A 7,019-nucleotide genomic window follows, 5' to 3' on the forward strand; every position below is an offset into this window, starting at 1 on the left:
GCTGAAAAGCATTATTAACGCTATTCAAAATCTTGAATTTCTAAAACAATATTTGAGCATATATCACAAGGGTTCCAGCCGTCAGGATCTTTTTTAAACAATCCTAATAATTCATAACATCGTATTATTTAAAGAACTTTACTTAACATTTACGTGTGTTATAAAATATTACTAAATCTTCTGTTATTCAAATGATGTTAACTTATACTATGGAAGTTATTTTGTATTGTTTTTGTTTATGGGAATCATTCAACATCAGTTATACTGACCTTGACATACATGCAGATACAACATTAGTACATACAATGCTGTTAGTTTCCTCATTTTTGTAAAGCACAACACAACGATAATTGTTTCGGAATATTTTTAAATTTCCAATAATAAATGTAAACTACAAGTCCAGATGAAAAGCAATAAATAATTCTACGAAGTCCCTATTTCAACACTAAGATTCCAAGCCGCTAAATATTTAACGAGGAACGTCTATATACTTTTAATTTTATTAACAATCAGTGTTGATGTTTTTGAAAGCAACTAATATTCATTGCTTTTTATATTGTCAATGTTTCATTGGACGTGTTGAAAGTTTGCTCCGCCTCTGAACAACTACCCGATGTCAATATATTACGATATCGTGAACAAAACCTGTTCAGTAAATTCGATAAACAGTCAATATGGCAGACTCCGCCTACTGAAAAGGTTCCATGACGCTTTAGAATGGGGTACGTGTGTGACTATAGATTCAATTTAAACAAAAAGGGCCGTAAAAGTGTGACGATTTTGAAATATAAAGCCTTTTCAATCATTTAGTTTCATTGAACTGTTTGAATATAATTAAAATCGCCGTTTTCTTATATAAATTCTCGACTGACACATAAGATAGTATACTTAATGAATATTTATATGGAAACTACAGAGAAAGTATAGTAGTTGAAAGTCCAAATATAAACCCCGTTTTGTGACAGAGGGTCAACGCCAAGGAGATAGAACAAAAAAAAACCAATCACAAATCAGAAAAATAGAACAACAGCACCAAACACAACAAACAAAACCCACAAAGCGGACTCGGCCAAAATCTCCGATGATGCTCCGTGTAGGAGGTACGATGTAATGCAGGTTAACTCATGCTGTTGCTGCCGAACTTACTCGATGGTCAGTCAATTAGAGGTATCTAAGGTGGGCCAGTGATGCACTTTGTGGTGTCTGCATGTTTTGAAGTAAAACAATTGATATGGTGTTGACTCTCTGAGTGTGCACGTCGTTGAAAATTCGAGGACTTTAAATACACACTAGCCCTGACCAGGCAAACAACTTGAGGAGTATCTGCGACTCAATGTATGTGGTGTGTCTACTTAGTGTTGTTACTGCTGCCCGGACTGCGACACACAATCTCGAAAGCGTTCGTATTTCAAGGCACAAATGCGCGGCGTTAGATTCGCGGAGTAAAAACTTGATTCGCGGCGTAAAAATTAGATTCGCGGAATGAAAACTCCATTTTGTCAGGGCCAGAAGTGCCATTTCGCGGATAAATAAGTCACGTGTTAAAAGCACCTTATCTGTGATAGTTATAAAAATACATCTTGGTACCTAGACGGAGTGCCGGTTGTTTTAGGTTGTGATTCATTTCTGTTAGTTTTTAACGTGATCCCTAAAATATATTTTGACGTTAAATCGGTTTGCAATCATTTGTCGTCATGTACCGTTAGTGAAGAAAGTAAATTAAGTGAAATTTGATTTTAAATACCTACTACAGTCCAAACTCGCTATGTCGACGTCGGAAATCTCGACTTTCCGGTTGTGTCGATTTTTTACCCTAGGTCCCGACAAAGTCGACATAACGAGTTTCGACTGTACTTTTCATTATTTTTTTAGTATAATGCATTCTTATGTTAAAATATCTGAATCATATATGCATTATTTTTGTCGGCGAAATTTATGTAACTTACGTTACACTAGTATAAAGAGTTGGGAGAGAGAGGCTTGAATACACCGATATTAATCATACTACATGTGTATTAGATACCTGATGGGCGTTTTTATCACCTTTCAATAAATACACAATAGGTTCTGGAACACAAAATTTAGTCATTGCAATACGAGGGATCAAGTCTAACAGCCAATTCTTAAAAAAGAGAACCGATGATTTACGTGCATTTCGATTTATTTAACAGGCATAATCCCCACAAAATGTTGACTGTTCTCAAATGAACGGTATCAACCAAAGAAACACAAAGTAACAACAGTGCTAAATCGAACTTATATTTACCAAAAATGATATATATCAATCAGATACGTTACAGAAGCAATTATAAAGACCTAATTATTATGTGTTTACGCCTATATGCACTTGTAAAGGTGTATTCTTTTCTGGTTGTTACATTTGTCTTCATATGTCATACATTGTATTCTTATTAAGTACACTACGATATTATTGTCAGTATGTGCAAGCCCATTGTAACAGTATATAAGACGTTTTACAGAAGTGCTTTATTTTTTTAAGATCGTTTGAAACAACCTGATATATACTATACACCGAACATATTTAAAGCAGATGCTGTATGACCTTAATACGGTTATTTTCATTGTACTTTCCAGTTGACCAGTAACAAAGGTGAGACTTAGATATAACAATATGTCACATGTAACAAGCAGTTTTCTATATCACTGCCCAAAACTTAATCAGCTTGATTATACAAGCCTATGTGAATATCATTGTCCTTTATTTCGTTTTGAAAAGCCAATGGCACATACGGCAAGTATGTTAAGCATTTGTCATTTTTTTCTCTCGAAATATTGCACAAATGCATTCATTTTGTATCTGCTATTAAACACACAATAAGTACTTGTATATTTAAGCACGAATCGATTATTTTCATTTCATTTATTTATTTAACTGTAAGGGTGCGTTGCATTTTCAAAGGCATAAAGAATTTCCATGTTTGCTATGTTCTTGTCTTGTTCTTTTATACTAAATAATTAAGGGGTTTAATAAAATCCGCCCATTTCTTCAATTACGTAATATCATTACATTTTTGCATTATGAATTGACTTGTTTGTTAATTTAATTGATCAGGACTGTATTTGTATTAATTTGGAAACAATATGATCATGCTGTTTTAAAATACATTTGTTGGAGCTATATGTTTGCCCTTATATTTGTCAATATGTAAAACATTGAAACAAAATTATTTTAAAATCTCTCAAGCTAAGTTTAAGAGATGATAAACTCTAGGCTTAATACAATTCTCGCCCACAGAATTTTTCCAGAATATGTGAACAAAAGAATATATTTATTAAAAAGTCCATGTAGTTCTGTTTATCAGACTCAAATTAAAAACAAACAAACGGTAAGTCATCTTCTTGATGAGCCAGCAATGTTGTCTGCAAAACGTAGGTATGTAGGTCAGACACATTTCAGGGTCAAAAGTATAAAGGTTGTTTTTAAAGCGCCGCATTCCAAAACGGCCGCATCCACTTAATGGGAGCATGCTTTAAGAAATGTGAATGCATATAAAATGAACTTTTAAAAGCATATATCGATCATCTACGTTTAATCGAGTTCTGATTGGAAGTTTCAAAATAAGGTTTTGGTATGTTTTTAAGTAACAATAAAAAGTACAAAGGAGAAAATTTGCAAGAAAGTGTCAACATCGTACCTTTCCTTGATTTCTTAAACAAATGCCCAAAAACAAACTAAAACTTCCAAAGAGAATTCGAAAAACGTAGATGATCGACAAATGACAATTTTTATTCAATATGCATTCACATTTCTTCAAGCATGTTCCCATTAAGGGAAATCATTACTTTTCGAATGTGGCCAAAAACAACCTTCATAGTTTTGACTCTGATATGTGTCTGACATACATACCTACGTACATATATTCCAGAGGACACATTGATGGCTTATCAAGAAGATGACTTACCGGTTTTTGAAATTGAGTCTAATGAACAGAACCAAATGGACGTTTTTAATAAGTATATTCTTTAGTTCACATAGACTGGGAAAATTCTATGGGGGATAGTTGCATAAAGCCTAATATTTATTATCTCTAAAACTCAGCTTGAGGGATTTTTAAATAATTTTGTTTCAATGTTTTCCATATTGACAAATATATGGGCAAACATACCGCACCAACATAATGAGCATATTGCTTTTCAACTATCTACAAAAACAGTCTTGATCAATAAAGTTTACAGACAAGTCAATTCATTATCAATTGAAGAAATGGGCGAATTCTATATAACCCTAATTAATTATTTAGTACATACCAACAAGACAAGGACATGTCATAGCAAACATGGGCATTCTGAAGCCGTTTAACTCACCTTTACAGAAGGTAAACATCGATATATGGTAGATATGAATAAAATGAATAAATAAAATGAAAATAATCGATTCATGATTAAATATAGAAGTACTTCATAATGTATGTTAAATAACAGATATAAAATAAATGCATTTGTTCATTATTTCGAAAAAGATAAATCGAAAATTTTCAAAGTTCAACATCAAAAATCGAGTTTTCAGGTCGACATATGATCAGAGTTATGCAGTTATATGATCATATGTCGACCTGAAAACTCGATTTTCGATGTTGAACTTTGAAAATTTTCGATGTAACCGATGTAACCAGTTGTAACCAATGTAACCGCGTAACCCGCTATTTCAGATAGAAAAAAAGAACACTTTTTCAAACTTTTCAGAAACTTTGCTGTAACTCATTGTAACTAATGTAACTGCATAACTCTGATCATATGTCGACCTGAAAACTCGATATTTTGTGGTTGAACTTTGACTTTGTTTTCATTGTATGTAATATGTTCTATTTATTTGGCTGTAACCCATGTAACTATAGCGTGAGAAGGGTTACAAAATTCGAAGCTCTCATTTTATGGACCGATTTTGGGCGCTAATTGAAGAGCTACAGCAAAATAAACGTACAATTTACTCGCTATATGTGCCAGTGGATTTTTCAAAACGAAATAAAGAACAATAAAACATAGAAAACAACTTATTACATGTGACATGCCGTTGTATCTTTGTCACTTTTGAGATGATCTTATAATAAAAACAAACAAATACATAATTCACTACTGTGAAACGTCTTAATATATGATGTTGGGTTTTACAGAAGTAACAAAATTATGACATTTTAATATATGTTATAGAATGATCAATTATGAATGTACAATGAATAAAAACAAAACATAAATTTCCAATTAGCTGGTGTCGATGTACATGCAGTTGAATGTATTGACATAAATATTGAAAACTGACACACATAATTGAAAAGTGGATTTGCACATACTGACAATAATATAGTAGTGTACATTACAAGAATACAATGTATGAGACATGAAGACAAATGTAACAACCAGTAAATAATACACCCTTACAAGTGTATATAGGCGAAATCACTTGATAATTAGCTCTTTAGAACTGCTTCTGTAACGCATATGTTACTGTAACGTATCTGTCTGACATTTATCATTTTTGGTAAATTTAAGTGCGATTTAACACTGCTTTTACTTTGTATTCCTTTAAATAATACCATGATTATTTGGGTGCAGTGAACATTTGGTGGGGATTATGCCTGTTTTAAATTTAATCGAAATGCACGTTAAGTGTCTGGTATTCTGTTTAAAGTGTTGGCTGTACCTTTGTAAAACTTGAACCCAAGTGTTGCAAGGACTAAATGTTGTATTCCAGAGTTGAATGTATATTTATTAAAAGGTGATATAAAAAAGCCCATCAGGTACTCCAATAGTATGATTGATATAGCTGTTTTCAAGCCTTTTAACTAGTGTAACGTAATTTTCATCAATTTCGCCAACACAAATATAGCACGTATAGTCCAGATATTTAAATATAATGATGCATTATACTAAAACAGTTAATGAAAAGTAAGGGGTATTTAAACTAAATTGATTTCCTTGACTGACGGTACTTGCAACCGGGAAGAATTCGTGCCCTCATAGTTTGTTGTTTGCGGTAACGGCACAAGGAATAGAGTCGTGCCCTCATAGTTGGATATTCCCGGTACTGGTACCCGGGAAGAAGTCGTGCATTCATAGCTGGAAATTCCCGGTACTGGTACCCGAGAAGGTGTCGTGCCATCAAAGTTTGACATTCCCGGTAATGGTACCCGAGAAAGATTCGTGCCCTCGTAGCTGGATATTCCCGGTACTGGTACCCGGGAAAGAGTCGTGCCCTCGTAGCTTGACATTCCCGGCACTGCTACCCGGGAATGTGTCGTGCCCTGAAAGCTGGACATTCCCGGTAATGGTACCCGGAAAGAAGTCGTGCCCTAATAGCTGGACATTCCCGGTACTGGTACCCGGGAAGGTGTCGTGTACGCATGCCTAGACATTCCCGGTACTGGTACTCGGGAAGATGTCGTGCCCTCATTGCTGGACATTCCCGGTACTGGTACCCGCAAAGGTGTCGTGCCCGCATAGCTAGACATTCCCGGTACTGGTACCCGGGAAGCTGTCGTGCCCACATAGCTAGACATTCCCGGTACTGGTGCCCGGGAAGGTGTCGTGCCCTCATAGCTAGACATTCCCGGTACTGGTGCTCGGGAAGTTGTCGTGCCCGCATAGCTAGACATTCCCGGTACTGGTACCTGGGAAGGTGTCGTGTACTCATACCTAGACATTTCCGGTACTGGTACTCGGGAAGGTGTCGTGCCCTCATTGCTGGACATTTCCGGTACTGCTACCCGGGAAGCTGTCGTACCCGCATAGCAAGAAATTCCCGGTACTGGTTCCCGGGAAGGTTAAGTGCCCTCATAGCTAGACATTCCCGGTACTGGGACTCGGGAAGTGGCCGTGCCCTCATAGCTAGGCATTCCCTGTAATGGTACCCGGGAAGGTGCCGTGACCTCATAAAGAGTCGTGCCCTCATAGCTGGACATTCCCGGTACTGGTACCCTGGAAGGTTTCATGCCCTCATAGCTAGACATTCATGATACTGGTACCCGGGAAGGTGTCGTGCCGTCATTGCTGGATATCCCTGG

The sequence above is a fragment of the Mya arenaria genome, chromosome 17, assembly GCF_026914265.1.
Source record: "Mya arenaria isolate MELC-2E11 chromosome 17, ASM2691426v1".
In the NCBI taxonomy this organism is placed as follows: Eukaryota; Metazoa; Mollusca; class Bivalvia; order Myida; family Myidae; genus Mya; species Mya arenaria.